This window comes from Camelus bactrianus, chromosome 35 (genome assembly GCF_048773025.1).
Source record: "Camelus bactrianus isolate YW-2024 breed Bactrian camel chromosome 35, ASM4877302v1, whole genome shotgun sequence".
NCBI lineage: Eukaryota > Metazoa > Chordata > Mammalia > Artiodactyla > Camelidae > Camelus > Camelus bactrianus.
This window is the reverse complement of record NC_133573.1, coordinates 12998362-13019679: the sequence shown is the minus strand read 5'-3', so window position 1 is coordinate 13019679 and position 21318 is coordinate 12998362. Positions and strand designations below refer to the sequence as shown.

Sequence of the window (21318 nt, the reverse complement as noted above, 5' to 3'; positions counted from 1 at the left end):
CTTTCTACAAAATATCTGACTACCACTCTTCAAGTGTCAGATCCCTGAAAGAGAAGACCAAGAAATTGGTGCAAATTGGAGTAAACTAGAGAGATAACAGCCACCTGGGTTTGATCCTGAAACAGAAAAAGAACATCCGTGGAAAAACTGGGAAAATCTGAATGAAGGTGTAATTTAGTTAACATCAGTGTACCAATGCTAATTTCGTAGTTTGAGAAGATACACCATGGCTGTGTAGGATGCTAATCATTTCAAAATAAATGTTGCTTTTTTTTTTTAATTACATACTCTGTTTTGCTTCTATTGTTGTTGCTGGTCACAGAAATGCACCTGGCTTCCCTAGACTAATTTTGTATCCAAAACCCTTGCTAAATTCTCTAGTTAATGCTAAGAATTTTTCTGTAGAGTTCCAGAAATTTTCTACATTGACAATTGTGTCATTTGCCAATAATGACAGTTTTTTTTCTACCTTATCATTCCTACATGGTTTTTTGTTTGTTTGTTTGTTTTTTAGGTTCCCTCCCCTTTTTACTCCATTGTCTAGGATCTCCGGTACAACATGGAATAGAAATGGTGATCTTCATCCTTTAAGAGTTAAATTGTATCTGTTGAGGCCCAGAGATCATTTTAAGTTCATCAGAATAATCTAAGGAAAATTAGTTGTTTTCGCGTTGAACATGTCTACCGTAGAGATAGCAATACTTTTTGTTTTTAACATTAAAAAAAAAAATTCTGTGTGCTTTTTTTGGGAGGGGGCGGGTGAGGAGATAATTAGGTTATTTATTTATTTGCTTTCTAATAGAGGTGCGGGGTATTGAACCCCGGACCTTACGCCTGCTAAGCCCACAGTCTACCACTGAGCTATACCCACTCCCAATAGTTTTAAATACTGTTTATTCAAAAGTATAAAAAAAATATAACACAAAGAAAAGGAAATAACACAAAGACGAAAAAGAAACGCAATCTGGTATTATGTTATTAAGACAAAAGAAAAACTGTGACATTAACCTGGTTAATATCCTCCAAACTCTGTGCTCCCTGTCCCAGTGTGGAGCTGTCCCGGGGAAGCAGCGGCGAGGCCAGAGTCCACAGTTCCCAAGCCTCCCCCCTCGCACTAGGTGTGGTCTTGTACATCATTTTCCCCAAAAGAATGTCAGTGGAAGTGACTGACCGTCAGGTCCCAGGCTGAGCTTTTTCAGGAGCAGTGAGGTGTGTTCACGCTCCTTCCCCAGAGGCTGGAGGACTCAAAGGCCCAGGTTACAGAAGGTCACCTACTGCTCAGGAATGTCTTCAAGGCTCTATTCATTAGCAATACATACACTCTAATTAGGTTTAAGCTATTATGTTTTTTGTAGTCCGCTTATTAGAGTAGTTATTTAGCTAGCTAACATAAAAAATGGTATCTGGAAGTGGGGTGCAGACCCAAGAAAAAAAAAATCTAAAAATCTAAAATATATGGTAACTGCCTGGCATCGGAGCAGCAGGAAATGGAGAAACCAAGTAAAGGACAGAAAGACTGCCCTGTCACACAGCCACAAAAATTTTAACAGAAGTGTTCCTTGCAAAAAGGAGTCCACAGTGATAGAAGTCAAAAAGAGGTTGCCTCCGAGGGGGCAAGTCAGGGGATTACATGGCAACCGGCATCCCTCTGGGCTACGGAAATGTTCTGTCATATTCTGAGTGGTGGCTTACGATTGTATACAATTGTCAAAACTCCTTGAACCAAATGCTTCAGAGCTGTGTGTTCACTGTATGTAAATGACACCTCAATTTTTGAAAATGCCTGAGACAGCTTTAGAGGCAGAACAAGTGTCAAAGTCTGGAGCCACAGGGAAAAAGAGAAGGGAAGCAGAGTCTTAGAATGACAATATCACTTGCTGTGTTTATCGAGAACTTACAGGAAAGAAATCTGCCTAGCCAAGAACTGTTGGGTTTGACAGCAGAAATGAAAGGGAGTGGAGAATCCAGAAATCTGGAGGCTCCCGGGGTTAGAAAATCTGACTGCTTTTGCATTTTACACAGTAAGAGAGAAAAGACTGAAAAAGACTTTGGGCAAAAACGGCCTGTTATGCTTTCCCAGGTGAACAGAGGGATGAGGTTAAGCATGTCAACTTCCCATGAAACCCATTTCACATGGCCACGCAAGGGCCCCCAGTAACTGGAGAGAGGGGGGAACTGGAGAAAGGAAGCAAAGGAATAAATCAGCCTTAGGACTTCGGGGTGTGCTTTTTGGCCAGAGGGACCATGCACAATTTATTGTCCAACTCGGGACAGTTCTGAGCGTGAACGAGGGCACTGTTACTTCACGTGCACAAGGGACAGAAACTAAGATGGTCCCCGCCAGACCCGGACACGGAGTCTCTCTATCACTAGCATGTGGAATCAACTAAAGATGGAGATCAGAAGCCAGCTACGTTTCTGAGGGAATAATATTGCCAAAAAACCCACACGCCTTGCCTCGAAGCCTTTGGCTGACTCTTAAAGCAATGCTCAGGCCACCAAAATTGCATGGTCAGAAAGTAGGAAAAAAAGTTCACATTGCCTCCAAGGAGGACGTATCCTGCAACGTCTACATAAGCGTGACCCTGAAGGAAGATGGGCAAGGAAGAACCTTCCAGAAGCCAGATTCAGGTCCCAGAGAATAACAAGCAGTGGAGTTTCTTCTAGCGAGCAGGGCCAGAGTCTAATCAAGGGACATCTTCCACTCTAGGCAAAGGTTCTTCCAAATGCTTTTGGCCACTCCTTTTTTTTTTTTTTTTTTTTGGTCACTGTCAGTATTCCTAATTCTAAATGTCCCCTCAGCTCTAGAAAATGAAACACAAACATTATCTGCTACTTGGACCTAATGCAATAAATTTTGGATATTGCACAGAATGTGATGGTGTTGAGAATAAAGCGAAAGAGTCTTTGACAAAGATCACTGAACTGCCGGCCAGGAGGCCAGGATTCTTATCCAACCTTCGCTATTAACTGTGAGACCCTGGATAAATCCTGATATCTCTGGGACTTCAGTTCCTTCATTTGTAAAATGAGTAAGAGGATGCCTTCCAGTACTGTAATTCTAATTTAAAATTCTTGACCTCGCTGAGCCATTATCTGGAGAATCCATAATAGACTAGCTGGTCTTGTTTTTACAGCAAAACCAACTCAGCACTATTCTAAAAAGTTATATTGGCAAGAAAAATCCTGGCACTTTTTCATTTCTTGATTTTTCTATATTATTTTGCTCTTTTTATAGTACATTAAAGAATAAAATATAACCTCTTTTAAGTTGGAAAAGGCACTTGCCTTCCATTTCATTAGGCTTTAGAAACTGATCCAAAAAAAAGGGGGGGGGGAGCTCCACTGCACTTAAAAATGTCAATCCTTCTGTAATATTTAAAGACTAACATTTAGAATGTTTTAAAAACCAAAATGCAATTTGGAGAAGACTTTTAATCTAAAAATACCATAATAATATATTTTATTAGTTACATGCTCAACATTAACATTCATTGAATCCTGAAAATATTATTGTTTCAAATAATTAAAATTTGAAAACTATGTCTGCTAAAATTCAACTTTTGATGCCTCTAATTTTTGGAAGAAAATAGCATTCAGGAAGAAAATAGCATTCATTGGTAAAAGGTAAGACAAAAACTAAGATTCTACACTGATACTTTGTTACTCATAATATAGTTGTATACATGTATAAAAATAAGAGCCAAATATTTTAAGAGATTATAATCCAAATTTTGTCACTTCAAATCACTGTGTGTTGGGACAAAGGAAAAATGGCAAACATTCTGCAGGTCCTACTATCAGATACCCGAGTATCATCAGTGGCTTCTAAATCAGTCCTGTTTACTGATCACCACCAGCTACAAAACTACGGACCAGATGTTGGACTACCGTATGAAACAAGAAATATCAACTCCACAGGACCTTGAAAAAAGATCACTCTAATTATCTGTTCAGTGAGTTAGTGAATCAAAACGCTAACGAACCAGAATAAGCACCATGAAAATTCCTCCTTACCTCTGAAACACAAACTTGCAGGTGTACCTCAGATTACACAAAAATGTAAATAAGTTTAAATAATGGAACATTTGTAAGTAGAATGTTTTTAAATGTGCTAAGGAGAAACTGTTTGCCAGTAACTCTCAGGTAAAAGGAGAAATGCTTTTTTAACGATAAAAATTATCCATTAAGGGGATAGTTCACAAATTTACATGTTCCCATATCAGTAGTGATGTTGAGAAGTCTCTTGTTTGTTCTTATCCAAAATATTTGTATATGACACTTTTTCTTCTCTGGAAACCTTAATGTTTCTCTCTTCCATCTGTTCTAGGAGAGTGTCTTGCATTATTTCTTTGATAATTCTCTCCCACCCTCTCTTGTATTAGTGAGCAACTGGACCTCCTAGGTTGTGGCTCTAATTATTTCTCCCTCAAATTTATCTTTCAACCCGTCTAATAAATTTATTTCAGCCACCATATTTCTACTTTTTGTAAGTTACTTCTTCTTTAATTTTCCTTTCCTTTAATTCTCTTTTTTAAAAAAGACTATTTTCTATGCAAAATCTCGTATGTTCAAAGACAGTAATTATAGTTTGTTAAGTTTCCTACGGCTGTCTCTGTAGCTCTGTCTCATCAGCATTGTTTCTGTTTCCTTTATCTCTGCTGTCATACTGGAGGCATCCCCAGTATCTGTTGATCCTTGGCTGACTATTCCTATTTAATGGTAATTATCAGGAAAGCAAGTTGGCAGCTCTGTTCGTGGGTTGAAGGTGAGCTTCAATGAAGGGCAACGGGCAGCAGGCTGGCTCTTCCTAAGGGGAGGGGGGGCACTACAGAGTTTCTCTGGGACCGTACAGTGTCTCTAGAGACTCCTCCAGCACCCTATTTGAGACTTAGAGAAGTCTGACTCCTGGTGCTCTGAGAGCAGGGCAGACTTTGACTTAACCCCACCTTCCACCATTCCTTTGTCCCTGACCCTAGATTCTCTGAAGTTTCAGCTTCTCCAGAGAATAAAGCCTCCCATCGTCTGGGCTGTGGGGAAGGTAGTTATCTGGCTGGGGTGAGACAGGGACCTGAGTGTCCAGCTGGTCCCTTTACAGACTTTCAACTGGCCATCTGTTTCTAGCCTCGCACTTTACCTCCTGCTCCAGCCTAACCCGATTCCTTTAATCACAGGGCCCTCCAAGGTTCTACAAGGCAAAACTGCTCCTGTCACAGTTATTCTCCTCTGTAGCTGGTTAGGATTTCACCTTCCTCTACTCAACCACAGTGTTATGCACTTTCTGTGTTCCTATTTGTGGGTAAGAGCTACTGATGTCACTTATTTTTCAACAAAGAGAGAGCTAGAAATGTTTCTTATTCCCTTTGTTTTGGATGGTCTTTTTTTTAATAGGAGAAGGCAGAAAGTTCTCTCTTCGCCATCTTAAAATCAGAACTTAACAGCCTCAAATTATTTCACATATGATTTGTAATGGTTTGAATCTACTACAGTTCTGGTCTGCTGGACACTCTTCCATGTCACTTCTTTTCATTCCTTCTCCTTTGGAGAAGACCGCCCTTAATCCACGAGACCCCAGTGGGGCTCTCAGTCACTGGGCCACACCCCTCTATTGCAGCATTAGGAAAGCATGCCCCTACTCTGGGCCACAGGGATTATTCATCACACATGGGGCCGAAGAGAGTCAACCCGCATCTTCTCTAAGGCAGGTAGCAAGGTGTTTGGCCCCACAAGTTTCCTTTTTGTCCAGCCTGCTAAACGGGGAAGATGACAGTCTCAAGCTGCCCATGGTCATCTTGTCTGGAAAAGGATGAATAAAGAAACCAGCAGGGCTGAAAAAGAGTCCAGATGAGCTCACTCGAGTTCCTAGCTGCAGCCACGCCCGACGCCAGATGCACCTCTGGAAACCATAGTTATGTAAACAATTAAGTCCTTTAATTTTCACGAGCTGGCTTGAGCTGGCTTTCTTTCATTTGCAACTGAAGGAGTCCTGACGAATTCATCATTTAACTGAAATGTTCCAAATTACTAATACTTAAACTGCACAACACCACGTCTTTGCCAAAAATTAAACAGCCTAACTTCTTTCATTAAAGTAAAATCACGAATCATGATATCATACCCATATGTCCCTTTCACCATTTAGGTGAGATCCTTTGATTTTATCTGAATATTCTCATCTTTTCAGGGCAGTAGTACCTTTGAAAATGAGGCATATTTACATTGTGTAGTACTGTAAACCCAACAGTCACTAACCTATGGAACAATTTTCCTCCAGGTACTTTAAAAAGTCTTGTCATTTCTTTAAACCTTCTCTATCAGAGCTCAATTTTTTATAAAGCTCAGGCTGTATGGTTATCTTACACAAGGGCTCTGTGGAAAAATGGAAATAGTATGTCTCAAGAAATGTGTTCCCTTCGGAAGAAAATATGGTTTAAATGTAAAGAATTATTCAGCCTAAGCCTCTGATCCAGAGACTGGAGACCAGGATAATTTCAACCCAAGGATCTGCGGGGCAGAGGCAGACAGTAACAGCACGCGTCCACGGAGGCAGGCAGGGATGCTCAGAGTCAGCTGTTCCTGGCATGTTCTCCCTGGACTGACTTCTCCAATTTTTTTTTTCCTTTTTGTTACTGAAGTAGAGTTGATTTACCATGTTGAGTTAGTTTCAGGTATACAGCAAGCTGATTCAGATTCTTTTCCATTCTAGGTTATTACACGATACTGAATAAATTTCCCTGTGCTATACAGTAGGTCCTTGTTGTTTATCTATTTTATATATAGTAGTATATGTATATTAATCCCAAATTCCTAATTTATCCCTCCCTCTGCTCCTTTCCCCTTTGGTAACTATAGCTTTTTTTTCCCCCCTATGTCTGTGAGTCTATTTCTGGTTTGTAGATAAATTCATTTATATCATTTCTTTAAGATTCTGCATATAAGTAATATCATCTGATATTTGTCTTTCTCTATCTGACTTACTTCACTTAATATGATAATCTCTAGGACCATCCATGTTGCTGCAAATGGCATTATTTCATTCTTTTTATGGCTGAGTAGTATTCCATTGTATATCTATATCTACACACACACACACACACACCACATCTTCTTTATCTACTCACCTGTCAATGGACATTTAGGTTGCTTCTATGTCTTGGCTATTGTAAATAGTGCTGCTATGAACATTGAGGTGCATGAATCTTTTTGAGTTAGTTTTTCTTCCAGATATATGCCCAGGAGTGGGATTGCTGGATCATATGGTAAGTCTGTTTTTAGTTTTTTAAGGAATTTCCATACTGTCCTCCATAGTGGTTGCATGAATTTACATTCCCACCAACAGTGTAAGAGGGTTTGTTTTCTCCACACCCTCTCCAGCATTTATTATTCGTAGACTTTTGAATGAGGCCATTCTGAATGGTGTGATGACCTCTTCAATATTATCTACAAGCCACTGTGCTTGTCAGCCCAACAGTCAATGTCTAAGCCTCTGGGTTTGACGTTCTTGCCTGGGTCTCTATCCATTTCAAGCACGTATCAAGGCCAGGCAGGTCATCTAATAGAGTAAGAAGGCTAAACAATTTTTAATGTATTGCAATTAGGTTACTTGCATTAAAATGTAAATCTTATTAAAATTCCAGTTTCCATATTCTGTTTTTTATTGGTTTAAGGGTTTTTTTTTTTTTGGTCATGCAGCATTTCTATCTGTTTTTAGTTTATCCATGATTTGTCTATTTTGTTTGTCTTACATAATTATTGTTTGGCACTGATACTCCCTATATGCACAGAAACTGTGTATGAGTAATAGTGAATAATGATGCAGATAATAATAGCTCAGTTTATTGAAACTCAGTCTGTGCCACACAGTCTGTTCTAAGTGCTTTCTGTGTATTAACTCATTTTGTCCTCACCTCATCCCTGGGAGGCTGGTACCACTGTCCTCCTTCTACAGACGAGGGTGTGGAGACACTGCGAGGGGTCAGCTTGTGCAAGATTACAGAGCAAATGAGGTGTAAATGTGAATGCAGGCACTCTATTTCAAGGATCTCTGCTCCTCAGCTATTGCTCTTTGCTCTGCAGATATACAGATATTCATCCCCTTTATGGGATGAATCGTGTCCCCACAAATATTATGTTGAAGGTCTAATCCCTGGTACCCCTGGTAACTGTATTTGGAAATAGGGTCTTTGTAGACATAACTAGGTTACAATGAGGTTGTACTGGACTAGGGTAGGCCCCAATACAACACGACTGCTGTCCTTAGAAGACAAGGAAAATCTGGACTCCGGGAAGACGGCCACGGAGGACGGACGGTGGAGTTATGTTGCCACAAAGGACAGTGTCACCCAAAGAGGTGACATAGCTTGTCCCCTAGAGGCCCCAGAGGGAGCCCAGCCCTGCAACAGCTTGATTTCAAATTTCTAGCCTTCTGAGCAGTGAGAAAACAAATGTTGTTTAAAGCTCCCCAGTTTATGGTACAATGTGATGACAGCCCCAGGCAAACAACGCACTGTCTTTCACTTATACCAAAATATGCTGTCCTATCAACCTGTTATTTCCAATTCTAACACAAATGGCAGTATAAGTAACATTTAACTTTCCTCTGAGTTATATTCAAAGAAACTCAGCAGCCAGGGGTGGGGCTGTGAGAACTGAGCAGCACAGGCTCCCATCTCATAGCAGCAGCCTCTCTTCAGTCTGCTGGTGACTCCTGATGACAGCCGCTGGACAGACAGGACTGAAGTGCCCAGATCATACAGTTTCCAAGAGAACTCAAATCTGTACGTTAAGTTAGTTAATAACAAATTGAAACAGCAACCAGTTAAAAATTACACTAGTTAATAACTAATTCACGTTGAAAACAAACATCAGGTCAAATGTGGCCCACATCTATGGACCAAACCGGGCCATGATCTCTATGGCGTGTAGATTTTCTTTGCTCTCTCTGTCTCCTTTCCCCTTCACCCCACTTGGCCAGGCTCTCTCTGGAGTCCTCCATCCACAGATCTAGAAGCAGGCACAGTGCTGGCACTAGAAGTCAGGGGAGTCAGCACGTCAGAATGAGGGGACCCTCCTGGGATGTACTGAGCCTGGCAGATGCGGAAGAGTCCTACACACTCACGAATCCAAGATTGAACAGGTGCACCCTTCTGGCTCCATATCTGAAGTCTAATACTATTTTTTTTTTTTATTGAAGTATAGTCGATTTGTAATGTGTTAATTTCTGGTGTACAGCATAGTGATTCAATTATACGTGTGTGTGTGTGTGTGTGTATATATATATACTTTTCATTATAGCCCATTACAAGGTATTAAATATAGTTCCTTGTACTATACAGTATAATCTTGTTATTTAGCTATTTTATATATAGCAGGTTGCATCTACAAATCTCTAACTCCCAATTTATCCCTCCCCATCCCCTTTCCCCCCTGGTAACTATAAGTCTTCTATATCTGTCAATCTGTTGTTTTATAAATAAATTCATTTGCATCATTTAAAAAATATTCCACATATAAGTGATATCATAGGGTATTTTTCTTTGTCTGACTTACTTCACTTAGTATGATAATCCCTAGGTCCATCCATGTTGCTGCAAATGGCATTATTTAATCTTTTTTATGGCTGGGTAGTATTCCACTGTAATGGCATACCAATACTATTCTTCTGTCATGTCAGCTGGTCTTCCTAAGGCATCAGTCTGATGTATGAGAGACTTAGGGCTTTACTGGGGTAAAGGTTTTGGGTAAGCCTAGGACATGACCTTGGTACTTCTTAGGCTCACTGCCACTTCATTCACAGCACTATCCTTAAACTTAATGAATTCCCTTCATTTCTTATCTCTTCTATGTACACTTGAAAGAAGTGTAAGTGGATCACAATAGCTCAGAGCTGTCTTTCAGTATTCACTGTCCTGTAACCTGTAAAATTTGCCCGGAAACCTGAACACTGTTTGTGAAAGCAGTTTTGCAAAATGTGACTTTATTACCCAGGCTTATTAAAAACTTCAAAAGTATAAAGAATTGTTCTGAGAATGTTCACATTAACTCCAGTTCAGTAAGTCTACCACTACTTAGCAGCCTTAGATTCTTCTGAGTCCTCCGCTGGCTACGAACATGTCTTCAGTATCTAGCAGAGCGCAGACCTGTTTGCTATGGTATAGAAACTAATGACTGCTTCTGGGAAGTGAAAGGAGACACCTGAAGCGTTGCCAGGACTCTCTCTGCTACACTGAGATATTAAATTCAGAGATGCTGTTTGGCACTCCATGGTGTCGGGGACTTAGCACCATGGCAAACTGGCAAACATTACTTTGGAAAGTTTGCACAGCAATGTTAAGAAGCGAAATAGCACAAAATCTGTCCAAGTCATCTCATATAGTGTTTTGGGTTTTTGGTTTGTTTTTTACTGGAATTAAAAATCTCTCAATTGTCCATGGGTTTTCATACCTGTAAAATCACACTGAAATTCACTAGCTTATTATCTCCCAACAATCCCAAGTGGTCAGGAAAGCAGGCTTTACCCCCATATGACAGATGAGGAAACTGAAGCTGAGAGCATTCAACGAGTTGTTCACAGCTGTCAGCGAGAGAGGTAAGGCTTACAAGCAAACCTGCCCCTGCCCCCAATTCCAAGTTCACTGATCTTCCCAACAAGTAAAAGTCACACAGACCTGGAGGACCAGGCTGTTTAAATAGTTAGATAACCAGACCTGGGATCAAAACCAAGTTCTATCGCTGACTAGACTTCTGCCATCAGACAGAACTTTTAAACCTCACTAAATCCCCAGTTCCTCCTTTGTAAAGTAGACTTAAAATCATGAAAGACGTGTAAAGTACACGATGTGGAGAGGGCACACAGCGAACGACAGCTCCCTTCTTCCCTTTCTCCTGCCGTATCCCTCAGATCTAAGCAGACCACCCATTCTCTGTTAAACACTGGGATGGTTACTGAAAACCAAAGTAGTTATAAAAAAGTAATTCAAGGGATATGGCGATACTGCTAACACAACAAGTTCACTGTCACAGGCAGGGAAGACCAAAGCAGAAATTGTTGTCACGTTGTACTATTACAGAACAGCCAAGAGAGTGGTTCTTTTCAAAAAATCCAGGATGAGGGTGGAGGGTATAGCTCAGTGGTAGAGTGCATCCTTAGCAGGCCCAGCCTCCTGGGGTCAATCCCCAGTGCCTCCATTAAAAAAAATAAAATACATTTTTAAAAAAGAAAAGAAAAAAAGTCCAGGATGAGTCTTTTTAAAGGGGACAGGTCACATCAAAACATCACACCTTGAACTTATTCTTTGCCATCTAATAAATATGGCCCATTGCTGCCATAAATCATGTAAAACACATCAAAGAGATATGAAATGTGTCCGGCTGTGACAATGGTTCGGGACTTCTGAATGTGGACACCCAGCAGCCGTCATGTCCCACAACGGCCAGGAGTGTGCGTCTCGGGGCCATCTGGCTTCTCAGTGCCACAGGAGAACTTAAACTCTGACACCTCTGACCCCCTGTCTGGGGCTCACTGGGTCGGGGGCAGGGTGCTCGTGGGCCAGCACCAGCAGGGGATGGGCCCGAGTAGGAGGTGAGGCAAAAGAGAAGCATAAACTCAGAGTAAGAACAGCTGCTGTTGTCAGGGGTCTGCTACCACAAAAAGGAAGTAATGATCAATTTGATGCTGAAAAGGTTAAAATGCACTGCATAATTTAGACTACTTCTTCAAGTATCAACTTAACGCTGGAGAATTATGTGCCAGTACCTCTCATCTGCGTGACTCCGGCTCTTGGCACAGTCCCGCAGAAGCGGGGCTGTGTTAGTGCATACGAGGGTGGGGATTCAATGCGTTATGATCAGGCGAAAGGTCCCATTTCTCATCTGCATCACTTCACTTCCTATTAGCAGTTAGACGTGTACGTGGGTAGACAATGGTCTCCTTCCATTAAATGCAAACTGGCGGAAATGACTGTTTAAGTTGCCAGGTTGTAAGGAAAAGAGATCAAATTAATGAGGGTGAAGTAGTATCATCAGTTTATAAAACAAATCATGCCACGGTCAAGGCTGACGTCACCACCTCCCACACATTTAAGCACACTTGAAAATGTGAACCTCTCTTTTTCCCACCACCCCTGCTCCAATTCAAGCTGTTTCTTATTTCCTTTCCATTCACATGTAGTTGACGAGTCATTTATCTTGGCAAACACCAATGTCACCCGTCTCAGGATCCCCTGCAGTTCCCACTGCTTGAGGGCCAGAGGCCCGACTCCCCAGAAAGGCGTTCGTGGCTCTCCTAAACTCACCCGTCCTTCTAATTCAGTGGTTCTCAACCACAAGAGGAGCTTTAAAATATAAACAGGCTTCCGTCTCATGCCCCAGAAATTCTATTTATTAGTTCTGGGGTAAGGTCCAGGGACTTGCATTTTTAAAAATATCTGTGATGATTCCCCTCACAGCCAGGGTCGAACCACGGGCAACATTTTCTCTCCTATTATTTCACCAACAAAAGCCAGACCTTCTCTTCTAGCGGTTTTGTTTGTTTGTTTGTTTGTTTGTTTGTCTAGTCTTCTATTCATGTAGTTGCTCCAACCTGGAACACCATTTCCTCTCCTAACTCTTTACTTAAATCTTCACCATTGCTCTAAGACCAACTGAAACCTCACCACTGTCTTTATGACCGTGGTGAATCAGTGGTATTGCCATTCTGATAATCCTAAGGACATTTGTTACTTTTGTGAAGTATTTTATGGCATTTAATATCATGTTGTTTGCACTGGGAATGTTCCCTTCATACTTCACTCCCCACATTCAGGCTCCTGGAGGAAAAGCAAACTTTTCCTATTATCTTTGGTTCCGGTTTCCAGCCCCCAACATCTATGGCTGTGTTAAACACAAAGTTGACGCTCACTCGTGTGCTCCAAGCTTATGATGACTGAACAAATTAAATTCTCTTAACTTTATGGAGTGTTTTTTTTACAGCCTGACAACATAAACCATCAGCCTCCAGGGCTGCTCATACACACAGGTGTGCGTTTCGTGGGAAGCATCACTATGCCCATGTAGAAATGATAATCACTTGTCCACACAAACTGATGAGATGTCAAATACAGGGCTGATGCCTATAAATGTGTTTTTCCTATAGACAGAAGTCTTTTCCATATTTATGTATTCAATTTCCATAAGTTTGTAAAGTAACTAAAAGGGGGAAGTAATGAAATAGATCCTAATCTGCTGATACCTGACTTCAAAATGACCCACCCGTGTAATAGGACAGCTGAAGCCCCATTTATCATCCTACTCTACTGTGGGGAGGATGGAAGAGCAAGTGTTCCCTTGCCCTCAATTTAGAAGGCACGAGGGTACCAGTGACCTACAGGGAAATGCCTCTTATGCAAATACTAAAAACCAAAAAGCTGATAGTGTGAGAATATCCAAAATGTGCAGCCACTGCCAGAGCCCCAGCCCAGACCCTCCTCCTGCTCAAGGTGCCCAGAGAGTCACTGCTCTGCTTCTGGAGCACGGGAGATGTGCTCCCACGTAAGGAGCCAGAAGTTCTCTATGAAACAGCGTTCCACGTCGGGGCTGCCTGTGGTTAAAGCAGCACTGGTATTTATGAGTTAAACAGCATTGGGAGGGCTGGCTGAGAAACGTAGCCACTATTTATAACACTGTTTTTGTGGAAAAATGCTTTCTGCATTCCAAACAGCAGAATTAGACATGAAATCTTGGAATACAGTTTACTTCTGAGGTTGGGAACTATCTTGTTAATTATACTATGGTCAGTATCTTCCTGGGATAAGACGGCAGCGTGGCGGTCGGCCAGGCGCGCATAACAACAATGAACGGTTGCCATGAGTACGGACCACATGTGTCTGTAAGGATGAAAGCTGGAGGGGATGACGGGAGAAAAATCCAGGCACATTCTTAATTTGTTAAACAAATATTTACTGAGCACTGTTAAAGGCTCTGTGGAACACTGTGTGAGACAAAAATAAGTTAGACGAGAGGTTTAATGTTCTAGTCCTTACAACCCAGGGTGGGAGACAGGACAGGCATAAATACTAAAGCTGTGTGGTAAAATGTGCTGAAATAGCGATAAAGACAAAATACGGGATGAGGTCAGCAGGGAGAGGGAGAGTTCGTGCTTCCAGCTGGAGTGATCAGGGAAGGCTTCACAGAGGAGTCTGGACGTGAGCTGAGCCCTGAGGGTTTGCACAAGACTTCAACAGGCAGAGAAACCAGTAAGGGAGGAAAAGAGAACAGCACAGAGAAACACCAAGAAAATAAGTGCAAGTCAAGATGCAGAGGCGTGAACAACAATGAGAATTCAGAACAGGGCAGAGGAGTCCAGCTGGTGCTAAAGTTAAAGTGGGGGATATTTTTAGGAGCTTGGTAGAGGGCTCTGAATGCCAGACAAAGGTGTGGATTCTATCCGGCAGTGAGTAGGGAGCCACTAAAGGGTTTTCAAATTTCTGGAGTGGATCTATATGCAGATCTGCCTGGCAACGAAGGACAGGACGGAAGAACAGAGAATGAAAACAGAAGACCATTAGGAGGTAATTATAATAGTTGCGGTTGGTTAAGATGATCTCTCCAAGCTAGGTTTTTGAATTAATAGTTAAATGTTAAAGGTTCAAGTGATGGCTAGTTACTAAATATTTCCCTTTAATGACCAAGAACATGTGATTCATTTAGAAAAGCTGTATAAAGACTTTAAAACACTGAAAAACAAAATACTTGCTACAGTGAAAAACCATTTTAGAAACATTAGGTTTGGCACATAGTTGGGACTTGATACCCAGACTTGATACAAAATAAACGATGATTTTGAGGTGCTAGTCTCATTTAAAAAATAATACCATGAATTTAAACACATTTTAATAAGCACATGAAATTTAGTAAGTAATTATCTTTCCACTATTTTCCAGGACTAGTGATTTGATACACATGGTGACTGACTATGAGATATTCTGAGAAATCTGAGTGTTGAGACAGCATCAAAGGTTGTGGACTTAATTCTTTACAATTTATTTTTATTTATTTATTTTGTAAAAAGTCCCTACCAAGTATGGATTTTTTTGAGGGGAGGGGGGAGAGGTAATTAGGTTTACTTATTTATTCATTTTTAATGGAGGTACCAGGGATGGAACCCAGGTCCTCAATCATGCTAAGCACGTGCTCTACCACTGACCTATACACCCCCCTGACAGTTCTTTACATTTGAAATCAGTCATAAGCTGGTGCTTTGACAGATGTGAGCAGACTTACGTGAAGTGACTTGACTGAGTAAATGTCTTCTGAACTTCAAATTTTCAGTGTTGGTTGAGACATGGCATTCATCTTATCTGAAAACAAGTGGAATGGAAGTAATGAAACTGAAAGAACTGTAAGCAGCTTACAGAAGCCAATTAGATGATTACACCTTACAGACCATAAAAGAGTTATATTTAGTTCTATAAAACTGACATTAGTTATATTATGTATAATTTAAGAGCCTAAGATAAAAATCTCAAGGGATGCTCGACTTCTAAAACAGGAGATCTAATACATTCCCTTCATATATTTTTATGTCAATCTCCTAAAAGTTCTAGAAAATATATTATTAGATCTTTAAGCCTGATTAACACTGAATTATTTAAAATTTCACCAACAATTGAGCCTATTCAGTACCATGTCACAGAGAGCAAGGAGAGATGAAGCTGAGTAAAGAGAGTTCGTGCCCTCAGGAAACCCACCAGCCGCCAGAGGAGGCAGACACACACGGACAGACCCATATCAAGACCGACACAACCAGAGCTGCAAGCTGGAAGGAGCGCTGTGGGGCCTGGGGGCGGGGCCATCCTACAGGGGCAAAGCCTGAAGGCTGTGCTATGGCCTGAACTGTGACTTCCAACGCCCCCAAATTCAGATGTTAAAGCCCTCGTCCCCTAGCACCTCAGGCTGTATTTGGAGATAAGGCTCTTTAAGAGGTGAGGAAGTTAAAATGAGGCCTTCAGGGCAGACCCTTATCCAATCTGACTGCTGTCCCTATAGGAAGAGGAAGTCAGGTCACACGGCGACATACCAGGGATGTGTGTACGTGGGGGAAAGACCACCGGGAGACACAGCAAAAAGGAGGACACCTGCAAGCTAAGGAGAGAAGCCTCAGAAGAAATCAAACCTGCAGATACCCTGCTCTTGGATGCCTGGTTTCCAAGACTGAGCCAACAGGCTTCTGTTGTTTAAGTCACCCGGTCTGTAATATTTCCCTCTGAAGTCCTAGCAAAGTAACAGCCTGCAAATATGGTTTTAAAAGAGATAGGACTTTTTAACAATCAGATAAAGGTATGGTTTGGAAGCAAATAACATTCCAAGAAGAAACAAAAATTACTTTTATTTTAGGCATAGGGGCCACAATGTAGAGGGTGAGCTCAGAGTCAATACACTTCCATAACAGAGGGAGAGCACAGGCTGGGGGAAGAAAAGAGATGAGCAGGGTGGGGAGGTTGGGAGGAGGCGAGGCAGGGAGGCTGAGGGAGGACAGATCAACAGATAGACCAGGACTGGAATGCAGGGCTGAGGTCACACTAAGAGGGCCGAATACTACATGCAGTATATAGGGTTTTATTTTCCACACAAAAAGAGCCATCAAGGGTTTTTAGTAGAAAACTCATTCGATTTGTGTTCTAGAAAGATGGCTCTGGCTTTGGAGTTACTATGGGAAGAATTCAAAAGGCAGTGAGACCTGTTTTGTTACTGCAGCAGTCAAGGTAAGAAGAAACCAGGGCAATCGCAATGGAACTAAAAAGTCAAAAACACGCTGAAGATGTGCTTGAAAATGAGAACCAGAATAACCACCCAATCAGTTATGCGAGACTGAACACAGGCACAGTCACCACCATTTAGTGACACAGTCACAAACGCAGAGTCCTGGGCCTCCACGCGTTGTCTCCATTGACCACTACTTGAAGAAATCAACCAATCCGAAGCCTCACCCCACTTCTGACATCTTACCCTAGGACTTGAAAGCCCAGCCTATACTCAGTAAAAACCCTAAACTCATTTCCTAAAGGAGGCACCACTCCAGAATCATCTGTGTGGTCTCATGACAGCAAGTCAATAGAACAGTATGCTTGTCTCCTAAAAGGTTTATTTATCTGAGGAGGGAGCTTTCCACAAAAAACGGATGCCCACCAATGAGGTCAAGGAAAAAGAGAGAGGAGTGAGCACCCTGTCCTGCCTTTTCAGGGCAGAAGGACGACTAAGACTAGCTTAACAGCCACTGGTGGCCTAAGAAAGAAATTACAGAAGAGAACAGAAGAGAACAGAACTTCTAGTAATGGAGAGATTAAACAAAGAGGAGAAATGGAATTAACTAGCAAATTTTATTCTTCTAAGAGGCATGATTTGAAAGAGAAGCTGAATCTTCAACAAGATTTGTTGGTGTTGTTATGTTTTTTTTTTGTGTGTGTTTAATGCCAGTAAAAGGGATACACAGGAAGGAAGAGAGATCAATAATGGGGCAAAATCAAGAGAAGATGGGAACAAGAAGCCTAGCAGAGTGAACCATGCAGGGAGAAACTTCATGGTTAGAAATGGAAGAGATGGTGGGTGATGTATATAAATAAAAATTATTTTGTGTAAGGGTATAAAGTTGGGGAGTTAAGGTCAATGGCAGGACCACATATTGTGACAGAGAGGGGAACAGGGAAGGAAGGAGAGGTGGAAAGACAGTGTATGAATAAAAAACTCTGAATTTAAGAGTGTGAGAGAAAAAAACTTGCCAGAGAAGAGGAGAAAGGAAAGAAAACAGAGGGGCTTTCAGTATTTGAGATCTTCAAATGACTCTGAACAAGTTAAAGAATGACGAGTTCTGTGTATGAGAAACCCAAAAACATGAATTAGGAGAAACAGATAACAGTCACGTGGTGTGGGGACACCCGTGGTGCAGAGGACAGTTTCAAGACTGACGCTGACACAACTGAGGAAGAACCCTTGGAGAAGCAGCCATAGCTCAGATTGGAATAAAAATGTCAACTTCATTTGTGGGGAAATTGGGTAAAAGATCTGACTCTAGGCGTCCTAACCATTTAAACTGGGTTGATCCAAATTGCCCTTTTGAGTTTACTATGTGGATGAGAGGAGAATGTGTGTGGGTTTGGACAAAAGGGGGTGAGAAACCAGTGACATATGTGGCCAGTCGTGTGCCCTCTGCCATCAAACAGATACAGCAGAGAGAGAGAGAATGAATGAATGAATGAATGGTGTTATGTCACATCATCCCGGGGGAAATCCTACTCTCATTACACTCTTCTTTCCAAGAAGTCAGAGATCTACCCTGTTCAGATGGAACAGTTAGTCGAAGGGAAAATGTGATATAATTAATTGGTCCCCTCAAACTCAAAAAAAAAAAAAAGGAATAAAAGTAAATAAATGGAAATCAATCTGAAAGAAATTATATGGAAGGGGAGATAAACATAGATCTAGTCACATACAGTGAAGTTTTCGATCAAAGACCTAATACTGAGCCTAATTCAGCTGAAGAATACTGTTCAAGATGAGAAGATTTCTAATTATGGGTTCAATGCCGTTAAAAGATAAAGGACTATTCACAATTTTTACTTTCTTGTGTGTCATTTTGGTAAAGAATTTGTCCATTTTGTACAAACTGCCAAATGGATTGATATAAAGTTGTTCAGTCTTTCCTTATCCTTTATTATCTCTTAGATTTTAGTAATGTTTCCTTTTTATACCATATTGTTGATATGAGCTTCTTTTCTTTTCTTAGTAGGATTTTACCAATTTTATTAATATTTTCAGAGAAACAACTTTGACTTTACTAATTTTCTCTATTTTATGTCTTCTTTCTTAATGATTTTGCTCCTTCCAGTTTATTTGAATTTAATTTGCACTTCTTTTTCTAGCTTTCTGAGATGGAAGATTAGATAATTGGCTTTAACCTTACCTTTTAAACACATGCATGTAAAGCTATACAATTCTCTCTAGGCACTACTTGGTGTCTCACTAGTTTGGATACTGATTCACTTCAATATATTTTCTGATTGTGGTTGAGAGTACTTCTTTGACCCACAGATTATTTAAAAGCATGCTGCTTATTTCCCACACATATTGAGGATTTTTCAAATCTTTCTGTTATATATTTCTAGGTTAATTCCACTATGGAACATACAGTATATGATATAAATCCTTTAAAATTTGTTGAGATTTGCTTTTTGGCTTAGCACATGTTCTATTTTGGTAAAAGTTCCATGCACGCTTGAAAAGAATGTGCATTCTGCAGTTGTTGGGAAAAATGTTCTATAAATAGCAATAGGTCAAGTTGGTTAATAGCACTGTTTAAATATTCTATCACCTTAATGATTGTTGAAAATCTGCTTGTTATGTATTAGTGGTTTAAAGAAGGTTGTTAAGTTCTCCAACTGTGATCTGTCTATTTTTCCTTTTCGTCCTGTCAATTTTAGCTTTACGTATTTTAAAGTTATGTTGTTAGGGACATATAAATTTAGAACTGTTCTGTATTCCTATTGAATTGACCCTTTATTATTATAAAATGTCCCCTTTATCTCTCATAATTCTTCTTGCCTTAAAGTCTACTTTGTCTGATATTAATATATAAGATCTCTTTTAATTAGTATTTGTATAATGGTACCTTTCCTTTTCTTTCCATATCCTTCTATATGTGTCTTATGCAAACTATATATAGTTGTATTTTTTAAAAAAAAAATCTAGTCTCAAAATTCTGGTTTTTAACTGGAGGAAAAAGCCTACTTACATGTAATTTAATTACTGATATTTAAGGATACCTTTCTGTTATAAATTTTCTATTCATTCCATCTGCTCTTTTTTCTTCATTTATTCCTTTTTTGATTAATCAGTATTTTATTATTGCATTTTCTCTCTTGTGAACTTTTTGTTTAAACAAGTTTGTAACATTTTTAGCAATTATCTTAGAGCTTATAAATACGTCCTTGATTACAACTGACTTTTGCCACTTCCTGAGCAAGACAAAAATATCAGTTTAACTCCATTTACACCTATAGGCCCTTTGTTCCACTGTTTTCAAATATTCTATTTCTATACACATTTAAAGCCCCACAAAAATCAGTATTATTGCCTTTAATAGTCTGAAATCTTTTACACTTACTCACATATTTATGATTACCTATGTTCTTCATTTTTTCCTGAGGTTCTGTGGTTCATTTGGGATCATTTTTCTTCAGACTGAATAACTTCTTTAGTATTATTGTACTATGGGTCTACTTGTGATAAAGTCTCCCACCTTTTGTCTAAAAACATCTTTATTTTTGCCTTCATTAAAAAAATATTTTTGCTGGGTATAGGGTTTCAACTTGGCAGTATTTTTCCTTTCTGGACTTAAAATTTAAAGGTGTCATTCCTTTGTGTTCGATTTTAATAATGTCTATAGGAAAGTCAGCCATCAGTCTTATTGTTGCTCCTTTGAAGGTAGTGTGGTTTATTTCCTTCCATTTTTAAAAGATTCTTCCTCTTTATAGCTGGTTTTCACAAGTCTCACAAGTTGTACCTTGGTGTAGTTTTCTTTATATTAAGTTTCTTGGGCTTCTTGAATTTGTGGATTGCTATCTTTCATCAGTTTGGACAATCTCTGGTCACTATCTTCAAATACTGCTTTTGCTCACTTTCCTCCTGGGACTCCAATTACATGTATGTTAGATGAAGTGACTCCATCCCGTGTCTCTCAAGCTGCTTTGTTCTTTCCATTCTGTTTTCTTTCTGTGCTTTAGCTTGCACATTTTCCCATTGAACTGTCCTTTAGTCCACTAGTTCCAGTTATTTATTTTTTGTTATTTTCTGATCTAACATATGACTTATCATGATGAAATTCCTTGAAAGTAATGTGTATTCTTCTATAACTGAGTGCAATATTCTATAAACATCTGTTAAGTCCAACTGGTTAACAGTGTTGTTCCAGATTTCTATTCATTAATTCTCTGCCTACTTATGTATCAACTGCAGAGAGAGAAATGTTTGAGACTAACTACAACTGTAGTTTTGCCTATTTCTCCTTTCTGTTCCATCAATTTTTGCTTCAAGTATTTTGAAGCTATTATTGACATTTAGCATTATGTCTTTTTGATAAATTGATTCTTTTATCCTCATGAAATATCTCTCAATATAGCTAGTAATATTCCCCATTCTTAAGTCTATTTTTATATTAATATAGCCAGTCCAGTTTTCTTAATAATTAGTGTTTGTATGGGATATCTTTTTCAATCTTTTTACTTTTAATCAATGTGTTCATATTTGAAGAGAATTTCTTGTGGACAGTATGTAGTTAGTAGGTCTTGG

The 21318-nt window shown here is 40.0% G+C and overlaps 1 protein-coding gene across 15 annotated transcripts in view; it reads right to left on the bottom strand.

Moving 5' to 3' along the window:
* ZNF438 (zinc finger protein 438) overlaps positions 1-21318 on the bottom strand; it is a 144476-nt gene that overhangs the window by 58944 nt on the left and 64214 nt on the right. For 10 of the 15 annotated variants that reach the window (XM_074358128.1, XM_074358138.1, XM_074358129.1 and 7 more), the window contains one exon: positions 15259-15335. The exons of 1 other annotated variant lie outside the window; for it this stretch is intronic. The gene's annotated coding sequence lies outside the window, so the exon portion shown is untranslated. Of the gene's footprint in view, positions 1-11755; positions 11960-15258; positions 15336-21318 lie in introns of all 15 variants that reach the window. 4 more of the 15 variants (XM_074358132.1, XM_074358140.1, XM_074358135.1 and 1 more) reach the window with 1 other exon arrangement.